Source organism: Palaemon carinicauda, chromosome 4 (genome assembly GCF_036898095.1).
Source record: "Palaemon carinicauda isolate YSFRI2023 chromosome 4, ASM3689809v2, whole genome shotgun sequence".
Lineage (NCBI taxonomy): Eukaryota > Metazoa > Arthropoda > Malacostraca > Decapoda > Palaemonidae > Palaemon > Palaemon carinicauda.
The window spans coordinates 102,516,584-102,540,535 of record NC_090728.1 but is presented as its reverse complement, the minus strand read 5'-3'; the positions used below and the strand labels follow the sequence as shown (position 1 = coordinate 102,540,535).

Here is a 23,952-nt window from a genome sequence, read left to right as displayed (position 1 = left end):
GTGTCCCTCCTCCTTCCCTGGCCCCTCTCCTTCTCTTCCTCTTCCCTTGCCCATCTCTCTCTTTGAATATGGTGGGAGTACCATTAGAGGCCTCAATTATGAACACTGTGATAGGCTATCATCCACTGACATACTCTGGTGGAATACTTCGTCAGCAAGGGAAGTACTCAGTTTTTATTGTCGGCATACCACTTTTTCGTGAGTAATTAAGAATTTTAAAGAAACAAAGACCGAGTGCAACTTATGCAACACATTCAAAATCACTATACAGGTATAAATGCATCAGCTTACCAATATAAGACGAACAAATTACAGACAGTGTTTCCCGTTGCGGCAGTACAGCTGGGGTGGCTGCCTGGTTGGACATGGACGGTGATGCTGTTCATGTATCAAACGCATACGGCACTCAGGGAAACAACCATTAAAATTTAGTTTTTTTATATTCATATATGAATAGATATAAACAAGTCCGATAAATAATAATCCACAAATACGTTTATATATTTTTTCTTTACTGCAAGTTTTGCCATATTTTGATTTTTTATTTTTATTTTGATATTTTGAGATTTTGGCGACCCCAGGGTTGGGAAACCTGGGGCTAGACCTTGATCGTGTAGTGAAATAAAGAAAGAAATACAGAAGTCCATGGAAATAGAAGAGGGCTGATGACTTCCCAAATGCAACCCTTTTTTTTCAGGAAGACAAATATTGTCATTTTGTGGTGTTGGACTTGTACTCTTCTATGAAGTCAATTCTTTCCCTACCAACTCCGAATTTTCTTTGAGCCGTGAGGGCGAGATAATCATTAGCTGAAGGATTTTAATTATCCAGGAAGAAGCAAAGACAGTTATCTGTTGAACAACCTGGGACAGCACTGGAAATGGTAGAGGGATCTGGAGGGGTTTGAGTTCCAGAGCAAGAGGGTACCAATCGCTCTTGGGCCACTTGGGAGCTACCAGAGCTGCTGTTCCCTTGAAAGTCCGCAGTTTGTTCAGTAATTTCAGTAGGAGGTTGAATGGAGGAAATAGGTAGATGTGAGACCACTGGTTCCAATCCAGAGACATCGCATTCATTCCTGTCGCTTCCAGGTCCAAGTTTGGCGCTACACATCCGGGAAGTTTTTTGTTGAAGCTCGTCGCAAAGAGATCGATTTGCAGTTCCTGGACTTGCTCCAGAGGGAAACAAAATGATTTTACATCCAGAGACCATTCTGTTTCCTGAGGCTTGGATCTCGACAGGGCGTCCGCCGTCACATTGCGAACCCCTTCGAGGTAAACTGCTGAAAGATACCATTTCCTCCACTTTGCTAAAGAGAGAATGGTTAGGATTACATGGTTGATCTGAGATCTGGAGCCCTGTATGTTGAGACAGTATACTATTGTTATGTTGTCGATGAGCAATTTGACGTGTGATTTTGTCTTTGGGCATGGTCTCTTCAGAGTCAGATACACTGCCATAGCCTCCCTAACATTGATGTGAAACTTCTGAAATGCGATCGACCACTGACCCTGCACTTTCTTGGAAGAGGAGTGTCCTCCCCAAAACTTGTTCCGAGGCGTACGTGTGAATAGTCATGGAAGGAGGAGGGAAGTGAAGAGGGATGTTATTCGATAGACTCTTGGCAGTGGACCACGGCTTCAGCTGCTTCTGCAGTAAGGCCAGGGTTTAGTGGTGAAGATCTCTCCAAGCATTGGATGCCTTTCTTCTCCAGACTCTGTTGGCATCTTTGAGCCTTGCTTTAAGGATTGGGTCCGTCACAGCAGCAAACTGTAACAACCCCAAGACCCTTTCTTGTCATCTGGAGAGTACTTTTGAACGAAGTAAGCACCAGACCGATTTTGCAATTTCCTTTCTCTTGCCTTGTGGTAGAGAGAGGGTGTGTGACTGTGAGTTCCAGTGAAGTCCTAGCCACTGGAAATTCCGAGCTAGAGATAGCCTGGACTTCTCGAGGTTGATTGGGAACCCCAGAAATTGTAGGAATTTCATGACCTCTTGGGCTGTTTGAAGATATTCTGACTTCATTGCAGCCCTGACTAACCAGTCTTCTAGGCACGCCATCACCTGAAGGCCTCTGTTACAAAGTTGTTGGACAATGGCCTCGACTAGTTTCGTGAAAATCCTTGTAACTATACTGAGCCCAATGGGCATAGAACTGAATATGTAGGCCTTTCTTGCCAGTCTGAAACCAAGGTAGGAGGAGAAGCACCGACCTATTGGAAGATGCCAATAGGCATCTGTAACATCTATGGAGACGGTGTAGTCCCCTTTGTTTTGTGGGGACAAGTCCAGAATGGTTCGAAGAGTGTTCGAAGCTTCCTTGGGCATGCAGAATAGCCGCCCTTGAAAGTTCATGGATTTTGTGCAACAGATGACTCCTTCCGGAGAAGGTCCTAAACGTAATCCTCCAAATAGGGGGTTGTGGGCTGAAAGAACCTCTTGAACTGGGGTGGTTTCTGTCTCCATTTCCAGCCTAGCCCTTTTGAGACTATGCTGTAAGCCCAGGGATCAAACTCCCATTGATCCCTGAACAGGTGAAGTCGTCCCCCTACCGGAAACTCCTCATTGTTTTTGCGAAGGACCCGCAACTTTAGAGCCCTTCCTATGAGCTTTGGCAGGGTGAAACGTGGTGGTAGCTCTCTCATACACCGGGTTGTAGGCTGGAGACTGTGAAACGTACTGCTAGGGGACTGTGTACACAGTCTGAGAAATGGCGGCAACTGAGGCTGTCATGACAGGAAAGGGTTTCCTTCCTTTGAAGTGACTTCTGGGCTTCTTGCCCAGGGGTTGATGTCCTTCATGGGGGTAAATTTTTGTTTAGAGGAAATACCCCACTTGTCAATAAGGCTCTTATTCTCCTGAGCCGCTTTGAGCATGACTTCTTTAACCAGCTTCTTAGGGAAGAGATCCTTCCCCCAGATGTTGGACTCAATCAGTTTTTCCAATATTTTCTAATAGGCATCTCTATAATACGATTGGAAGGATAAAGAGGGAGAAAGTCTCTCTTTAGCTTCCAGTTCTCCCTTCAATAGGGATTCGGGAATCCTAGGCAGTTTCTCATTAAACTGTTTGCCTCCGACGTCTTTATCAAGTTTTCCAACAGTCAATGTATGTTGGACATCCTCCCAATTGTTCGAATCGTAAGGAAAGGCTAGAAAGACAAGTTTACATTCCTCTACCACTGGAAAGGGTCTGTTCTCCCTTACTGCTTTCAATACGGCCTCTAAAATTTTAGAGGCAAAGGGCAAGACAGTATCGTTGGGGCCAACGAAAGTGCCCTGTTTCCTGCCAAAGGGAGAAAGTTGGGTATTAGTGAATTCGGCCGTCTTCAACTCCCAAACCAAATGGGATTGAGCCTCTCTAAGATCCAGAATGATCATTTCCTTAGGGATTGCATCATCCCTAATGGACACTTCCAAGTTAAGCCTTACATAACAGTAAGGCTAGCTATCGATCAATGGAAAGAATTCCAAGTCCGAAACTGGCTTGGAACCTAAACCATCCCCAATATGAAGGAACCCTTCGGTTAAGCCCATATTCTCACAATAGCAGTGGATCCCTTGGAAACATGGTAACTTCCATGTTTTCGGCAGGTCTTGTGGCCAAAGGGTAACTTGACCCGCCTGGTACAGGTGACCATAGAACACTCCATGTCATCAGCGATCTGTAAAGATAAGAAATGTAAATGAGTACCAGATCATTAAGATATCATATCTTCTTGAAATTAGGAAAAAACAAATTTTTATATATCCTATCCTATATAAGCCTACACCTAAAGAATGGCTAAATCTAAAATATAATAGAACACATGCCAAACAGCTCGGAAATCTAGAATGATTTTATGAAGCAAAACATAATGACGGTGTGGTAGGAATATGGAGGAAAGGATCACATCAAAGGAACACCAGAACCTGCAGAGTAGGTCTATCAGAACAGCTTAAGATGGCAAGTACACTCATCGTACTGCCTAGACCAGCAACAGCTGCCCCCAAGGCGGCAGCAACTATTTCTAGTAGCCAGAAAAGAATGATCAGTCAATACCCCAGGCATGTCGACACAAGGCGGCAGACACATTGTAAAGTCAACAGGGTGAGAGTGGACAATCCCAAGGGAAGGGTCCACACTCAGGGGAAGTACAGGAGTGAAAGGCAGATAAGAGAACCAGCTATAATCTGACCATTATCATTAACTTTCACAAAATGGGGGTGCAGTCCATAAGATAATGAGAGCCGTACAAGACGGCCAGGACGTTAAGAATTAAAAATTCAAAGGCTATCTTGACAACCAGGCAGGATCCAATCGACCAACTCCAGAGGACAATGTTCCTCAGATGTGGGATAGGAAAGAGCAGATGACTAGTCTAAGGCTGCAGCTGAGACGGCAGAGCGTGTGACCCATAGCCAACACACAGCCAGTGCAAGAAGACCTCAAGCTAACAAGACTGGAACCAGAGACTAGGCGGCACCTCTGTCTAGATAGGCTAACCCAGCAAGGGAGTCAAGACTCCATAGTTAGAGGGATATCTTAAGCTAACAAGACAGGAAGCACAGACAGATGGTGGCACCTCTGCCTAGAGAGGCTCACCAAGCAAGGGAGTCGGAGGGATATAGCACACGAAGACAGGCTGCAGACATAGGACAAGCACTGCCTAGGTGGCAGAGGAGTGACCCAAGGGGTACCAACACTATGCCTAGATAGGGTTAGGCCATGGCAGAACTATGTAGGCAAGCCTAGCCTTCTAGCGGGTGAGGGCAATCTCAAAAGCTAGGGTGAGATGACTAGACATGAGGAGCATAGGTCTGGCCTAGATAGAGTTAGGCCACAAGAGAACTGTGTAGGCAAACCTAGCCTCCTAGCAGGTGAGGGAAAGCTCAAAAGCTAGGGTGAGATGACTAGACAAGAGGAACATAGTTCTGGTACAGCCAGGTTATGGCCTAACTAGGAGGGGGAAGGGGCAGAGAAACGCCCATGGGTGGACTCTAAGGCGGCAGAGAGATTATTACTTGGGAGGAGAAAATCTCATCTATCTAGGCCAAGAAAGATAGCCTACAAGTAGGCACACTAACAGGCACAAGGAAAGGGGAGGGAGGGGTGGTGATGGAAGACTTGGTGAGGCAGCATGGCAGGATGGCCCAACAGCCACATGGAACAACATTAGTGCCCCAGAGTGGTTGCCATGATATGGCACAGAGGGCAAGTCCTCACAACCAGGCATAGCCTACCAAAAACTAAGAGAGAAGCCTAATGATGGTTAAGACGACACAAGGAGGTCTACAAGTCAGCATCATAACTGGGGTAAGGTGTTCTAATGGGTAAACATAAGTAGACACGGGAACAGGATCCCGAGACCTGTGCCGCCTCGCCAAACATATAGGCTAAGTGGAAAGTGAAAAGCAATCACCCTAGGGTAAATGAGAAAATTATCCAACTCCCAAAAGAACCTTCAAGACCGCAGCTCCCCACCGTGACGAATCGATAGAATGGGAGGACAGATGGGCTCACCCAACCTGTAAGGTTTGGTGAAAGAAAGGAGTAGTGCACTAGTGAACAACTACCAGGTATGGCCGCCGGCTAGGGTAGGCTAGCCTAAGCCAATCCTGATAAAAACAAAAATAACACCAAGGAAGGATGGGGTGATACCATACACATACCACACTTTAGTATGATAAAATAACATATTCCTTAAGTTTGACGACATGATAAATGGCGCCGAAAGCCTGCCGGCTTCTGAACAAAAATGCATGCATCACAAAAGACACGGAGTGGAGACATGAAATACTCCAACACACGAAAGGGTGGATACTCAACTTACTCAATGAGGAAGAAGTTGAAGCATCCATGATAAAAAAAACACTTAAAAGACTAAGAAAACTAACAGAAACTCTCCAAGGGAACGGCAAAGATGGCGCTGCAAAGGGGAATGGATCAACAGGAAGCTCATTAGTAGTAGCACATCTTTGACATCGGGAGTTGTAACCGCTCTCTCGCCCACATTTCCTATCCTATCCCTTATCCTTCGAGACAAGGTTAACTCTATTCGGGGAAGAATAACCACGTCCCTGATTTATACATGATATCTCTCGGGATATTCGCTCCGGAGAGAACTCTGTGATACCTCTAAAGTAAATTTCTCTGGTATATAACTCGCAGAAATATCCCAAGTAGAAGCTGCCAATGAGGCACTTCAATTGGGACGACATGGCTCGAGCCCAAAAAGTATGTTTTATGGTTTATGCAGTCTCATCGCCGACAAATACAAATGAAAATAGAACGGGTATTCGATAAAGTTCATACCTTTGCCTATAGTATGTTGTATAATAGGCAATTGAATTGGCCACATTTTGGTACTAGTTTCATATTAATCTGATAAAAATTGACAACGATATGGCAAAAAGAGTTTTGTGACCTTTTGGTGACCATGTCCTTGACTTTTGACCCAATCACTTTAAGAATCTAATCAAATTGTCATTGGATCATAGCCAATCATCCAACCATATTCTATAAGATTCAGTCACATAGTTATTAAATTATACGAATCACAAACACACAGACATACATACAGTACAAAAAATATACGCCTATCAACACATAACCTTCGCAACGAAGTTGGCGAAGGTAATTGGTTGTGATTTTTTTTTTACTTATATTAACGGATTTAGGATTAGATTTTCTTCATGTTTGTTTTTTGAAAGTAATAATACTAATATTTTTATGCTTTTAGCAGTGTTATCGCCAACCAAAAGGCCTATTAATTAACTGTTATGAATCATATCCTTTGACTTACATTTATATATTTTGGAATAAATGTCCTATTTTATTTTTACTTGTTTTCGTCACCTAGGTTTTCTTTGATTGTTTCTTATAAATACAGACAATAGGTTATTAGACTTTACATGTTTGACAAAGGGATTATCTATCTTAATGAAACAATGATTAATCCATGGATGTAACCGTTAACCCAGGTAAGGCACTCGTACTCTGCACATTTGTGACATAAATAAACTTTATAGCAGTAGGGGAAATGATATATACTGTAGTACCATACAGTATTAATGACAATGCGAACACCTAATTACTTTGAGTTAACACTAAAATTGGTAATTTGCCAGTAAATCTAGACTAGCTATCTTTACTTCGTAAAAATCATTGACATCTATTCGAGATAAAGCATAGGAATGTGCCTAGGATTCAAACCAACATATGTTTACACATAATTACTAAATCTGCTGTATAGGTCTACAATAAAAAAAAAATGCTGTTCATTCAAAAATACAATTTGAACATATAAAGGATTTACGCTATGTTGCAAATTATAAAAAAAAAATATGCCCGTGTTTATTACAGCTCTAATACCGAGACTTAATCTTGTAATTCATAAATGCATACATAATAGGATAAAGCAATGGCTGCAACTACATCCAATTCAAAAGTGATTTGGGGAAAACAAACAGAACCTTTGTAGTGTGTTGGGATAGACAGGATGTAAAATTTCAAAAGTTATGACTGAAAACCCCACACTTTAAGATGGAAACAAACATAAAAACACCACCTAACCTAACCTAGGAGCCGTATCCTCACCTATAGGGGCTGACACCCTCCTGTAACCTTACTAAGACTGTCGTATTTTTACCCTCCTATAACCCCCATAAGACTGTCGTATTCTTACCCTCCTGTAACCCCCATACGACTGCCATATTCTTACCCTCCTGTAACCCCCATAAGACTGCCGTATTCTTAGCTTACCATAAGTCTCGACCCTCTGTTCGCTTCTCAACTGATTTCACTCCTGGCAAGGTAACACTAAACCATACTATTTCGTAAAGAGTGATAGGAGAGCTTACATCGGTCCCAAAGTACTACATTCACCCCAAAACATGCTTTGCTTTACATCGTAGATAGTTTAGGAAACCCTCATTCTCTCACATACCTTTTTACAGGAGTATTTTATATATGGCCACCACCAGAGTTCAGTGCATGGATACAGTAACATGGCGTTTCAATTGATCCAGAGGTGCAACCGTGCAAATTGGTTCACAGGTTTACTTCAACAGTAACACTGTTTCATCGCTTAAGGACTAACATAACACAAAAATCAGTGATGGCATGTAACCTATAAGAACCACCCAGCCACCAACTTGGTTCGAGTGCACGAAACGTTGTAAGCACCATATTTCAAATTTGACGACTGACGATGAGTAGTTTGTTTACCTAAATATTTGACTTTACACTTCCTTGCGTGTTATAGTGCATGCAGCGTTTAATTTTAAATTCGCTTTGCGTGGATCTTGTAAAAATTAATAACCCCAGCGTCCTCTTGTAAATGTAAAAATTAATAATCCCAGGGTCCTCTTGTAAAATTAAATGGCCCCGTCCTCAATCTTATAAAGTACATAACCCAGTTATCAAACATGTGCAGTTGAATAACTCATGTTTTTATTTACATGACCAAATAAACAAAAACGAAGAAAAAAATAAAAATAAAGGACATTTATTCCTAAATACATAAATGTAAGCCAAGACATTTAATTCATGATTTAATTTGTAGGCTTATTGGTCGGCGATAACACCGCAAGAAGCATGAATACTACTTACGACCACGAAAAATACACGGGACCGTGGTCACGACAAAAGTGGTGGATATCAATCACAGTCACTCTTGAAAGTTTCAGAAATTCAATAAGATACATTAGTTTGTTCGCACCAAATGAAAATTGCATCAACCCACTTCTGCGGTGAAAGTTTAGAATGAAAGAAAAATAAATCTTTGCGAATACTTTCATATTACTTGTATTTCTTTCAGTCTATGAACTAAAACTTTCATATTTTTATCACAGTGTTTGCATTTTAACTCACTTCGTAAAAGTCCATGCTGTTTCACCCAGTAGATTACAAGGAGAGGAATTTCTACAAATAAAGGTATAACAAAATTCTGATAAATAGCACGATCCATTTCAGGGTGTCATACTTTCTCTTATTTTCTGTTAATAACTAAATATACCTCTTGAATATGAATAACCTCTAAAAATCTGAAGAGCAAAACAACAAATAACTACCTTAGATATATAAATAACTGCAGTAGACTACCTTAAAAGGACGGAGACCTTCATGCTTTGCCTTGTAAAGATGAATAACCCTAGGGGACCCTGGGGTTATTCTTCTTTAAAAGATCCCGTTGAGATGGAGAAGATGGCAAGGGTTTCCTTAAGTAAAAACTCTCTGAAATATAGTTTTTATATCAAATGCAGTGAACCCCGTGTTATAACGAGGGAATTTTTTTATTTTCTTTATTTTTTTTTAATATTTGAGATTGTTGGAAAAGAGTGGGCCTACTAATTATTATTATTATTATTGTTATTATTATTATTATTAGCCAAGCTATAACCCTAATTGGAAAAGCAAGATGCTATAAGCCCAAGGGCTCCAACAAGGAAAAGTAACCCAGTGAGGAAAGGAAATAAGGAAATAAATAAACGATATTAGAAGTAATGAAGAAAAAATTAAATAGAATATTAAGAAAAAACATTAACACTAAAACAGATCAATAATATATAGACTGAAAAAGACTTATGTCAGCCTGTTCAACATAAACACTTGCTGTAAGATCGAACTTTTGAAGTTCTTGTGACGTGGTGAGAGAAGGTTGTGAACTCAAAGGCAAGTTGGAAACAACTGAGTTAGTTTATTAAAGAACACTCCTTTAAATACAAAATCTCAAAGCAACAAGAATTTTCATGTTCAAATATTGACACTGTTACAGAGGAGAAAAGCAGACATGATTTTTCAGGTTCTTTTTAGTGCGAGGCGAGAGGAAGATACAAGCATATATATACAAAATGAATTATGTACGATCGTGTGACACACGGTTGGTATATGGCTCCCCCCCTAAAAATAACATACTGTACATGTTAAATAGGGCGCCCTGATCTAGAGAGGCGAACTGTAGGTGGGTCATCTGGCAGAAAATAAGCAGGTTTTAGACGATCAATGGAGACCCAGTCTTCTTTGCCACGAATGTTTAGTAGGAATGCTTTCGGACTGCGGCGGATCACAAGGAAAGGGCCCGTGTAAGGGGGCGTTAGCGGTGGCTTGCTAGTGTCGTTGCGCAGGAAGACGTGCGTTGCAGAGTGCAAGTCTGTTGGTATGTGATGCTTTGCTGGGGGCTTGTAAGTCTGGCGGCATGGAGTAAATTTTCCCACGACGTGACGTATGCGCTGGAGATCGTCGGAGGATGTTGTAGAAGGAAAAAATTCGGCAGGGACGACCAACGGGTCGCCATACACCATTTCAGCTGCCGAGACGTCGAAGGCGTCTTTAGGAGTGGTCCTTAGTCCCAGGAGGACCCAGGGAAGCTGAGTAAACCAGTTGGAATCCTTGCAGCGGAACATCAAAGCTGCTTTGAAGGTGCGATGAAAACGTTCAACTATTCCATTGGTAGCGGGGTTGTAGGCCGTTGTCTGATGTAGGGTGATGCCCAGGAGATTCGCTAATGATGTCCACAATTGAGAGGTGAAAGTGGTTCCCCTGTCGGAAGTAATATGCTCAGGGATACCAAATCTTGCAATCCATCCAGAGAGTAAGGCAGATGTACATGAGGCGGACATTGCAGTTTCCATGGGAATGGCTTCAGGCTAACGAGTGGAGCGGTCGATGACGGTAAACAGGTAACGATGTCCTTGTGATGTGAGTAGGGGGCCTACAACGTCGACGTGAATGTGTGCGAAACGACGCTGAGGTTGAGGAAAGGTGCACTCCTGAATCCGTGTGTCGATGTACAGTTGGCTTCAAATAATCTGGTACACAATACTACAGACTATCTATGGTGATGTGTATCGGAATTCTTGGAGGCAACTGTACTTTGGAAGTTTGGCAAGAAGTGAAGGCGCGGACCCAATCCTTAGCATCCTTAGAAATGCCGTGCCAAATGAACTTTGCCTTCAGCAGCTGTGCAGTAGAACGGCACGAGGGATGTGAAAGGCCGTGAATGAAATCAAACACCTGCCGGCGCATGGGAGCAGGAATCCAAGGTCGCGGTCTACCAGTACTGATGTCACAGAGGAGGGTGGTGTTGGAGTCTTCGAGGGGGAAGTCTTCCCAACGGAGGGACGTGCAGGATGTCCTACAAGCTTGATACTCTGGATCCTGTCGTTGGGCTTCAGCCAGGGCGTTTTAATCCAGTCCCAGTTGAACGGCAGCCAACGTGTTTCTTGACAGGGCATCGGCAACGGGATTAATTTTCCCAGGGACGTATTGATGTGTGCAATTGTATTCAGCCACGGCGGAGATATATCGGCGTTGCCGGGCGGACCAGGCATCAGACTGTCAAGTAAAGGCGTGCACCAGAGGCATGTGGTCTGTGCGAATGACGAAGGGCGTACCTTCTAAGAAATGGCGAAAGTGATGGACAGCCAAGTGCACCGCCACCAAATCTCGATCGAAGGTAGAATAACCCAATTCTGCCTTGGACAGTTTTCTGCTGAAGAAGGCCAATGGGCGGGGCGAGCCGTTGACCACCTGCTCGAGTACTGCACCAATAGCGACGTCGCTGGTATCGGTGGAGAAAAGGAGAGGGGCATGTGGGATAGGAAAAGTGAGAGCCGCAGCAGTTGATAGGGCCTTCTTTGCATTGCAGAAGGCTGCTTCTTGAAGGGGACCCCACTTCAGGTCCTTTGGCTTGCCCTTGAGGGAGGCGTAGAGGGGAGCAAGAGTGGCTGCAATGGCTGGCAGAAAACGGTGATAATAGTGGATCATGCCCAGGAACTCCTGCAGAGCTTTGACGGTCGAGGGCGCGGGGAAGTTCTGAACAGCTGCTACCTTCTCAGGGAAGGGATGGACTCCTTCAGGAGTGATGCGGTGCCCTAAGAACGGCACTTCGTTGGCGCCAAAGGTACACTTGTTGTACCGGACTACAAGGCCGTTTTGTTGCAGGCAGTCGAGCACGATGCGCAGGTGACGGAGGTGTTCCTCTTTTGAGGAAGAGAACACAAGTATGTCGTCCACATAACATACACAGAAAGGAAGGTCCCCTAAGATGCCATCCATGAGACGTTGAAACGTGGCCCCAGCATTACGAAGGCCAAAACAGGAGTAATTGAAGGTGTATGTACCAAACAGAGTGGTGATGGCAGTCTTGGGGATGTCATCTGGGTTCATAGGCACCTGATAATACCCCTTCAGGAGGTTGAACGTAGAAAAAACCTTCGCATTGTGCAAGTAGGAGGTCACGTCGGCGATGTTTGGGAGGGGGTAGTGATCCGGTTCTGTTTGCATGTTCAGGCGCCTGTAATCCCCGCACGGACGGAGGGAGCCGTCTTTCTTCAGAACGATGTGTAAGGGTAACGACCATGGGCTGGAGGCCTTTAGCAAAGGCCCATTTCCTCCATTTCGGCGAACGTCTGTTTGGCGGCTGCCAATCGTTCCGGTGCCAGACGTCTGAATTTTGCGAAGACTGGGGGTCCCGTCGTCTTGATATGGTGATAAATACCGTGCTTGGAAGGAAGCATGGGCGTTTGGTGAAGTTCTGGACAGAAAACTTCCGGGTACGACGTGAGGAGGTGGGCGTAGGCATCCGTGGGTGCGCTAATGTGGAGAGCGAGGTTAGAGGGGGCGGGTTGAAGTGGCGTCGACAAGTACGAATCTGCGTTGACCAATCGTCAGTGGCGACATCGACCAGAAGGTGGAAATGAGAGAGGAAATCCGCACCAAGGATTGGCAATGTGACGTCAGCAACGAGAAACTTCCAATTGAATTTACCGTTTCCGAACGATAATGTGAGGTTCTCGTAACCGTAGGTGGGTATCGCAGATCTGTTGGCAGCTACCAAGCGGACGTCGGCAGACGTAGACAGACTACGTCGTGTCTTGAAGAGTTTCCTTGGCAAAAGAGAACGACAAGCACCCGTGTCTACCAAAAATCGCACGCCCGTTCCTGCATCATGTAAAAAGAAAAGATTAGAAACATGGGAGGCCACCGCCATGAGCGATGGCCTACTTACACATTTTTTGGCCACTGACAATCCTCGGTACATTTCTTCGTGGTTGCCCCGAATCTGAAGTGGTAGTAGCAAAACTGCGGCGGATAGGAGGTAGTAAGTGGCTGTAGAAGTCGTTTGTTGGGGGCGAGCGATTAGTGGGTGGTGGGCGGTTTTGTCGCTGCTTCGGCACGTCACGGGGTAGGCGTGTATGTCCTACGGCATTCATGTCAGCTTCGGTTGATGTTGAATAGGCATCCTCTTCGTCAGGAGTGGAGGCGTTGATGGAGGTCTGGAAGTGGCTGTCCATAAGGGCGTTGGCTTTGGTCATCAAGTCCTTTATGGATAAACTATCGACATCGGGTATGGCAGCGCGTATAGGTCCGGGTTAACGGCGTATCCAAAGGGCACGAAGTAGGTTCACCTCACGAGGAGAGCCGTCTGCAGCAGGTTGAAGGCGAGCGATACTGGTCATTCCCCTGAGGGCAAGCGAAGCCCTTTGGTCCCCCAACGGTTGTTGCGAGAGCGGAAAAAGCTTTGCTATACGGGCGGCTGGCGACGGCGAGTACTGCTGCAGAATGTATGTTTTGAGGGCGTCATACGCTATTGGGGTGTCTCCTTGTTCACAAAGCCAGTCGGATATTTCCGGGAAGGTGTCCTCGGCTATCGCCCCGAGAACATAATCTGCTTTGATGGTTGAGCGAGTCACGCCCTTGATGCGAAACTGGACTTCTGCGCGCTGAAACCAAGCAAACGCCTCTCCGCTGGCGAACGATGAAAGTTTCAATGGAGCAGCCGCAGCGCCAACTTCTGTTGAGTCCGTCATAGTACCAACGATGGAGGGGTGAGGGGGGTGGGTGTGGAAGGTGGTGGGAGCCAGCTGACTTCTGGGGTCACCAATGTGACGTGGTGAGAGAAGGTTGTGAACTCAAAGGCAAGTTGGAAACAACTGTGTTAGTTTATTAAAGAACACTCCTTTAAATACAAAATCTCAAAGCAACAAGAATTTTCATGTTCAAATATTGACACTGTTACAGAGGAGAAAAGCAGACATGATTTTTCAGGTTCTTTTTAGTGCGAGGCGAGAGGAAGATACAAGCATATATATACAAAATGAATTATGTACGATCGTGTGACACACGGTTGGTACATGGCTCCCCCCCTAAAAATAACATATTGTACATGTTAAATAGGGCGCCCTGATCTAGAGAGGCGAACTGTAGGCGGGTTATCTGGCAGAAGATAAGCAGGTTTTAGATAATCAATGGAGACCCAGTCTTCTTTGCCACGAATGTTTAGTAGGAATGCTTTCGGACTGCGGCGGATCATAAGGAAAAGGCCCGTGTAAGGGGGCGTTAGCGGTGGCTTGCTAGTGTCGTTGCGCAGGAAGACGTGCGTTGCAGAGTGCAAATCTGTTGGTATGTGATGCTTTGCTGGGGGCTTGTAAGTCTGGCGGCATGGAGTAAATTTTCCCACGACGTAACGTATGCGCTGGAGATCGTCGGAGGATGTTGTAGAAGGAAAAAATTCGGCAGGGACGACCAACGGGTCGGCATACACCATTTCAGCTGCCGAGACGTCGAGGGCATCTTTAGGAGTGGTCCTTAGTCCCAGGAGGACCCAGGGAAGCTGAGTAAACCAGTTGGAATCCTTGCAGCGGGACATCAAAGCTGCTTTGAAGGTGCGATGAAAACGTTCAACCATTCCATTGGCAGCGGGGTTGTAGGCCGTTGTCTGATGTAGGGTGATGCCCAGGAGATTCACTATTGATGTCCACAATTGAGAGGTGAAAGTGGTTCCCCTGTCGGAAGTAATATGCTCAGGGATACCAAATCTTGCAATCCATCCAGAGAGTAAGGCAGATGTACATGAGGCGGACATTGCAGTTTCCATGGGAATGGCTTCAGGCCAACGAGTGGAGCGGTCGATGACGTAAACAGGTAACGATGTCCTTGTGATGTGAGTAGGGGGCCTACAACGTCGACGTGAATGTGTGCGAAACGACGCTGAGGTTGAGGAAAGGTGCACTCCTGAATCCGTGTGTCGATGTACAGTTGGCTTCAAATAATCTGGTACACAGTACTACAGACTATCTATGGTGATGTGTATCGGAATTCTTGGAGGCAACTGTACTTTGGAAGTTTGGCAAGAAGTGAAGGCGCGGACCCAATCCTTAGCATCCTTAGAAATGCCGTGCCAAATGAACTTTGCCTTCAGCAGCTGTGCAGTAGAACGGCACGAGGGATGTGAAAGGCCGTGAATGAAATCAAACACCTGTCGGCGCATGGGAGCAGGAATCCAAGGTCGCGGTCTACCAGTACTGATGTCACAGAGGAGGGTGGTGTTGGAGTCTTCGAGGGGGAAGTCTTCCCAACGGAGGGACGTGCAGGATGTCCTACATGCTTGATACTCTGGATCCTGTCGTTGGGCTTCAGCTAGGGCGTTGTAATCCAATCCCAGTTTAACGGCAGCCAACGTGTTTCTTGACAGGGCATCGGCAACGGGATTAATTTTCCCAGGGACGTATTGGAGGGTGCAATTGTATTCAGCCATGGCGGAGAGATGTCGGCGTTGCCGGGCTGACCAGGCATCAGACTGTCGAGTAAGGGCGTGCACCAGAGGCATGTGGTCTGTGCGAATGACGAAGGGCGTACCTTCTAAGAAATGGCGAAAGTGACGGACAGCCAAGTACACCGCCACCAATTCTCGATCGAAGGTAGAATAAATCGATTCTGCCTTGGACAGTTTTCTGCTGAAGAAGGCCAATGGGCGGGGCGAGCCGTTGACCACCTGCTCGAGTATTGCACCAATAGCGACGTCGCTGGTATCGGTGGAGAAAAGGAGAGGGGCATGTGGGATAGGAAAAGGGAGAGCCGCAGCAGTTGATAGGGCCTTCTTTGCATTGCAGAAGGCTGCTTCTTGAAGGGGACCCCACTTCAGGTCCTTTGGCTTGCCCTTGAGGGAGGCGTAGAGGGGAGCAAGAGTGGCGGCAATGGCTGGCAGAAAACGGTGATAATAGTGGATCATGCCCAAGAACTCCTGCAGAGCTTTGACGGTCGAGGGCGCGGGGAAGTTCTGAACGGCTGCTACCTTCTCAGGGAGGGGATGGACTCCTTCAGGAGTGATGCGGTGCCCTAAGAACGACACTTCGTTGGCGCCAAAGGTACACTTGTCGTACCGGACTACAAGGCCGTTTTGTTGCAGGCGGTCGAGCACGATGCGCAGGTGACGGAGGTGTTCCTCTTTTGAGGAAGAGAACACAAGTATGTCGTCCACATAACATACACAGAAAGGGAGGTCCCCTAAGATGCCCTCCATGAGACGTTGAAACATGGCCCCAGCATTACGAAGACCAAAACAGGAGTAATTGAAGGTGTATGTACCAAACGGAGTGGTGATGGCAATCTTGGGGATGTCATCTGGGTTCATAGGCACCTGATAATACCCCTTCAGGAGATCGAGCGTAGAGAAAACCTTCGCATTGTGCAGGTAGGAGGTCACGTCGGCGATGTTTGGGAGGGGGTAGTGATCCGGTTCTGTTTGCATGTTCAGGCGCCTGTAATCCCCGCACGAACGGAGGGAGCCGTCTTTCTCCAGAATGATGTGTAAGGGTAACGACAATGGGCTGGAGGCCTTTTGGCAAAGGCCCATTTCCTCCATTTCGGCAAACATCTGTTTGGCGGCTGCCAATCGTTCCGGTGCCAGACGTCTGAATTTTGCGAAGACTGGGGGTCCCGTCGTCTTGATATGGTGATAAATTCCGTGCTTGGCAGGAAGCGTGGGCGTTTGGCAAAGTTCTGGACGGAAGACTTCGGGTACGACGTGAGGAGGTGGGCGTAGGCATCCGTGGGTGCGCTAATGTGGAGAGCGAGGTTAGAGGGGGCGGGTTGAAGAGGCGTCGACAAGTACGAGTCTGCATTGACCAATCGTTGGTGGGCGACTTCAACCAGAAGGTGAAAATGAGAGAGGAAATCCGCACCAAGGATTGGCAATGTGACGTCAGCAACGAGAAACTTCCAATTGAATTTACCGTTTCCGATCGATAATATGAGGTTCTCGTAACCGTAGGTGGGTATCGCAGATCTGTTGGCAGCTACCAAGCGGACATCGGCAGATGTAGACAGACTACGTCGTGTCTTGAAGAGTTTCCTTGGCAAAAGAGAACGACAAGCACCCGTGTCTACCAAAAATCGCACGCCCGTTCCTGCATCATGTAAAAAGAAAAGATTAGAAACATGGGAGGCCACCGCCACGAGCGATGGCCTACTTACACGTTTTTTGGCCACTGACAATCCTCGGCACATTTCTTCGTGGTTGCCCCGAATCTGAAGTGGTAGTAGCAAAACTGCGGTGGATAGGAGGTAGTAAGTGGCTGTAGAAGTCGTTTGTTGGGGCGCGAGCGATTGGTGGGTGGTGGGCGGTTTTGTCGCTGCTTCGGCACGTCACGGGGTAGGCGTGTATGTCCTACGGCATTCATGTCAGCTTCGGTTGATGTTGAATAGGCATCCTCTTCGTCAGGAGTGGAGGCGTTGATGGAGGTCTGGAAGTGGCTGTCCATAAGGGCGTTGGCTTTGGTCATCAAGTCCTTTATGGATAAACTATCGACATCGGGTATGGCAGCGCGTATAGGTCCGGGTAAACGGCGTATCCAAAGGGCACAAAGTAGGTTCACCTCACGAGGAGAGCCGTCTGCAGCAGGTTGAAGGCCAGCGATACTGGTCATTCCCCTGAGGGCAAGCGAAGCCCTTTGGTCCCCCAACGGTTGTTGCGAGAGCTGAAAAAGCTTTGTAATACGGGTGGCTGGCGACGGCGAGTACTGCTGCAGAAGGTATGTTTTGAGGGCGTCATACGCTATTGTGGTGTCTCCTTGTTCACAAAGCCAGTCGGATATTTCCGGGAAGGTGTCCTCGGCTATCACTCTGAGAACATAATCTGCTTTGGTGGTTGAGCGAGTCACGCCCTTGATGCGAAACTGGACTTCTGTGCGCTGAAACCAAGCAAACGCCTCTCCGCTGGCGAACGATGAAAGTTTCAATGGAGCAGCCGCAGCGATGGAGGGGTGAGGGGGGTGGGTGTGGAAGGTGGTGGGAGCCAGCTGACTTCTGGGGTCACCAATGTGACGTGGTGAGAGAAGGTTGTGAACTCAAAGGCAAGTTGGAAACAACTGAGTTAGTTTATTAAAGAACACTCCTTTAAATACAAAATCTCAAAGCAACAAGAATTTTCATGTTCAAATATTGACACTGTTACAGAGGAGAAAGGCAGACATGATTTTTCAGGTTCCTTTTAATGGGAGGGGAGAGGAAGATACAAGCATAATATATACAAAATGAATTATGTACGATCGTGTGACACACGGTTGGTACATTCTACTGATTCAACTACAAGATTAGGGAGATCATTCCTAAACTTGGTCACAGCTGGGATAAAACTTCTAGACTACTGTGTAGTATTGAGCCTCATGATGGGGAAGGCCTAACTATCAGAATTAAATACATGCCTAGTATTACGAATAGAATGGAACTGTCAGGAAAGATGTGAATACAAGGATGGTCAGAATTATGAAAACTCTTATGCAACATGCATAATGAACTAATTGAACGACGGTGCCAAAGATTAATATCTAGATCGGGAATAAGAAATTTAATAGACCGTGAGTTCCTGTCCAACAAATTAAGAGGAGAATCAGCAGCTGAAGACCAGACAGGAGAATAATACTCGAAACAAGGTAGAATGAAAGAATTAAAACACTTCTTCAGAATAGATTGATCGCTGTAAATCTTAAGACTTTCTCAATAAGCCAATTTTTTGTGCAATTGATGAAGACACAGACGCAATGTAATTCTCAAAAGTAAATTTACTGTCGAGAATCACACCTAAAATTTTAAAAGTCGTACAAAGTTAAAGAAAGATTATCAATGCTGAGATCCGGATGTTGAGGAGCCACTGTCCTTGATCTACTTACAATCATACTTTGAGTTCTGTTAGAATTCAACTTCATACCCCATAATTTGCACCATTCACTAATTTTAGCTAGATCTCTATTAAGGGATTCAGCAACCCCAGATCTACATTCAGGAGATGGAATTGATGCAAAGAAAATAACATCATCTGCAAATGCAACAAGCTTGTTTTCTAGGCCAAACCACATGTCATGTGGATATACTGTAGTATGAAAAGTAATGGGCCAAGAACACTACCCTGTGAAACACTAGATATCGCATTCCTATACTCACTATGGTGCCCATCAACAACTCCTCTTTGAGATCTATTACCTAAAAATTCAACGATAATGCTAAGAAACGACCCACCCATTCCCAACTTTTTGAGTTTGAAAACAAGGGCCTCATGATTAACACGGTCAAAGGCAGGACTAAAATAAAGGCCAATCGTACGAACTTCCTGACCACAATCGAGGGATTTCTGTACAGCATTGCAGATTGTAAGAAGGGCATCACATGCTCCAAGGCCTTTACGAAAACCAAATTGCAAACTATGGAATAGATGATTACCTTCACAAACCTATTAAGACGTTTTGCCAAAAGACGTTCAAAAACTTTAGATAATATGTGAGTAATGGAAATTGGACAATAATCAATTGGACTTGAGCTACCACAAACACATTTACATATGAAGTAACATTACCAATTCCCAAACAAGTGCTGGAAGCTCCTCTTCTTGCTAATTTGCGCAAAATAACAGAACTTTGAAGCTAAGAAACCTGCTCTCTTTATTAAAAACAAAGGAAAAATACCATTTGAGTCTACACCTCCATAAGCATCAAGGCTCATCAAAAGAGCTTTAATTTCACGAGATTGAAAAGCTAAACTAGTCAGTTTAGCCTCAGGAAAACAGGAATGAGAAAGTTCGAGTTTCTCATTACTCTGTTTACTGCCAAACACATCAGCCAAAAGGGTTGCCTTTTCCTTTGGACAGTGAGTGACTGAGCCACCTGGTTTAAGTAAAGGAGGAACTGTTGCATCTACAACAAATAGTGCAGATTTAAGGGTAGACCACCATTTATGTTCCTGAGTTGTACCAGAAAGGGTTTCTTTTATGGTTAGATTGTATTCCGTTTCAGTTGAAGCATAAATTCTGAGCAAAAGCTCTAAGCTGAGTGTAGTTATTCCAGGTCAAATTTGATCTGTTACCCTCCCAAAGATGATAGGCCGCTGCTTCTCAAGATAAGCACGTCTATAATCGTCATTGAACCATGGTTTATCCTTCACTCGTTACCTTAGCACACGAGAAGAGATACGCCTATCAATTACATTAACCAGATTCTCATTCAAAGGAACAACAGGATCAATACTACTCTACAGTTGTGCTTAATTCAAGCCCAAAAGATCATGCAAAATCCCATTACTATTATCCCATTATATTATTATTATTATTATTATTATTATTATTATTATTATTATTATTATTATTATTATTATTATTATTATTATTATTATTATTATTATTATTATTAAAACTCTATACAACTACTTTAAAATTTTATGTGGGATTCTTCATCGTAGATTTAATTTTTCAGATACACATTTGGTCTGTTTTTTCTTGAATTGTTAATAATAGCTAAGCTACAGCCCTAGTTGGAAAAGCAAGATGTTATAAGCCCAAGGACTCCAACAGGGAAAAATAGCCTGGTGAGGAAAGGAAATAAGGAAATAAATAAACAATATAAGTAATGAATAGTTAAATTAAAATATTTTAAAAACAATATCAACATTAAAACAGATATTTGATATACAAACTATAAAAGGCATTAACGTATTTAAGGATCAATAGAAGAATTAGATATCCAGTTGCCGTTAAATCAATCTTCCCGATTATATAAAAACATTTTCTTATCCTACCTCACCCTAAACAGCAGAAAATCGACAAGCATAGTTTTAATATCAATCCCTATTGAGATTACGGGTTTTAATTTGTTTGTAGAAAGTGACGTTTATGTAAGATATCTATTTAGAATTCGAGGAGAAATCTTACAGCTCCGTGGTATTATACTTAAGAATAAACCTAGCTGTCTAGCAAATGCAATCATTGAATATTTAAAAGAAAAACCAGCAAAGGTTGTGCGATGCAATGAATTTCTTAAGCTATCAAACCTAAATTGGGGACGTATAGATAAAAACGAAATAGGCTACATATAAAATAATAATACCTAAATTATATACAAAACTAGAGAAATTAATCTATCCCGAAATGCACCAGTAGCGTCGCTTAAGGAACTGGTGTAACGAATCGTTTACCGTAATTAGCCGATGACTATCGAAGTCTACCTAAACAATAATCTTGGTAGACAGAAAACGGAAAGGGTAACTTAAATAAATTCATGAGTGTAACTTTACGGGGAATGTTATGGGTGACTAAACTCCATTATGCATAAGCTAAATAAAACAAAATATGAATAATCGGAAATATTGAAGAAAATTCTCTACAGAGAGCAAGCTAAAGTAGAGGATATTCTGACAATATGTACGATAAAGAAATGGACCTGGATAAGATATAAAATGGACAATAAGAATACCAGACTGGGTCCCTAGAGATTGCAAAAGAAGCAGGGAAAGGAAGAGGAGGCGATGAATTGACGAACTAAGAACTTATGGCTGCTGATATATATATATATATATATATATATATATATATATATATATATATATATATATATATATATATATATATATATATATATGTGTGTGTGTGTGTATGTGTGTGTGTGTGTGTGTGTATCATCATCTCCTATTGACGCAAAGGGCCCCAATTACAATTCACCAGTCATCTTTATCTCGAACTTTTTAATCAATACTTCTCCACTCATCATCATGTATATATATATATATATATATATATATATATATATATATATATATATATATATATATATATATATATATATCATTATCATCATCTCCTATGCCTACTGACACAAAGGGCCTCGGTTAGATTTCGCTTGTCGTCTCTATCTTGAACTTTTAAATCAATGTTTTTCCACTCATCGTCTCCTACTTCACTCTTCAGAGTCCTCAGCCATGTAGACCTGGGTCTTCCAACTCTTCTAGTGTTTTGTGGAGCCCAGTTAAACATTTGGTGAACTAATCTCTTTTGGGGAGTGCGAAGACCATGCACAAACCATCTCCATCTACCCCTAACCATGATCTCGTCCACATATGGCACTCGAGTAATTTCTCTTATAGTTCCGTTTCTAATCCTGTCCCATCATTTACCTGCCAACATTCTTCTTGGGGCTTTGTTCTCAAATCTACAAGGTCTGTTGGATATTGCTTCATTGTCATACCACGACTCATATCCACACAGTAACACCGATCACACTAAACTGATATACAACCGGATTTTATATGTAATTTCAGGCGATTTGATTTCCAAATTTTACTTAACCTAGCCATTGTCTGGTTTGCTTTCTTAAAACTTTCATTAAACTTCAATATTAAAGATCCTTTATCAGAGATCATAATTCCTGAATATTTAAATGATTTTACCTCATTAATCCTTTCTCCTTCCAATGATATTTCATCTTCCATTGCATATTCCGTTCTCATCATCTCTGTCTTTCTTCTATTTATCCTAAGCCCAACCTCATGTTATACTTCATGCATTCTGATAAGCAAACTTTGCAAGTCCTGTGGTCTTCTGCTAATATATATATATATATATATATATATATATATATATATATATATATATATATATATATATATATATATGTGTGTGTGTGTGTGTGTGTGTGTGCATTTATATATAATATATCATCATCCATTATTGCTAGTCCACTGCATGCTGCAGTCTTTGGACATGGGTGCCCAGAAAGAAAGTCATTCCTCCTTTAGATAAGCTATCAAATTATGTTAGTTAGATTTTCCTGGTTTTACACTTACGGGCGACGTGCATGGAACTTTATGTAATTCTCTGAGTCTTTTCTTGATTTTATTCACATGGTATTTGAGTCTCTGGTCGCTGACCACATTTCTGACCTTAGGTTAGTGAAAGGACTTTTGCAATAGGCCTCCGGTCTATTGAGTATCAACTCTTAATCTTGTGTTTATGTGTATTTATCTGTTTGTCAATTTCACTAAGTAATATTTTTTTTTGGCAAATTATTTATTAACATTTCTCCATTTATTAATTTTGAATGTTGTGATTTGAACAAACCGGCAAATTTGTGTTGCTCTATATCATTGTTGTAAATTTGTAAAATAAAAGATCAGATTAGGTTATTCCAGCTGGTATGCTAGCTCCTTTAATTGGGTAATTATGTATTAACAAGGTCAAAAAGAAAATTGATTATTGGTTCGTGATAGGTCCCAGTTTGTAGATTTAAAGGTGTTGATTTTACCAGAGGTATCATTGAAGAAAGTTAAACAATGAGTAACATAGGTAAGTGATAGTAGCGATGGTACTCCTTCTTTTCTTATATGCTGCGAAGGTGAAGATCCTCATTTTTTAATGATAGCCTATAGGTAGAATTTAGAGTAAACCAAAGTCAATTGCTCCCTTTACTGTTTTCAGCGAAATTGTCCGTAAAGAAATTTCATTTCCAGCATCTCACTAGGGTCGCTAGAATGGATACGAAATAGAGCCTAAGAGTGAGGGGGCTTTAGTACTGACAAATCTAAAGAATTTGAGTGGAACTAAATTTCTCTGGACAGAACCACACGCATCGACTGACTAAAGGTTTGCAGACTACACTGCCATGTGTAGGCTATTTGTCCCTGATGGTGTGCTAGAATGTTATCCTCCAGGAGTAGATCTTTGTTGCATGCTGTGGGGAGGCATTCCCCTAACATCTTTCCCAATCATTAAAAATATCCCATATATATATATATATATATATATATATATATATATATATATATATATGTGTGTGTGTGTGTGTGTGTGTGTGTGTATGTATGTATGTATGTATGTATGTATATATCAACCACAAATGGGATTTAAAACCGAATTACAACTTTAGGAATATATAT

General features: G+C 43.3%; 1 protein-coding gene across 1 annotated transcript in view; it reads right to left on the bottom strand.

Moving 5' to 3' along the window:
* The window catches only part of LOC137639143 (uncharacterized), a 219,686-nt gene extending 211,406 nt beyond the window's left edge, over positions 1-8,280 (bottom strand). Inside the window, exon 1 of the mRNA XM_068371451.1 lies at positions 7,925-8,280. The gene's annotated coding sequence lies outside the window, so the exon portion shown is untranslated. The remainder of the gene's footprint in view (positions 1-7,924) is intronic.
* Positions 8,281-23,952: the final 15,672 nt, after the last annotated feature.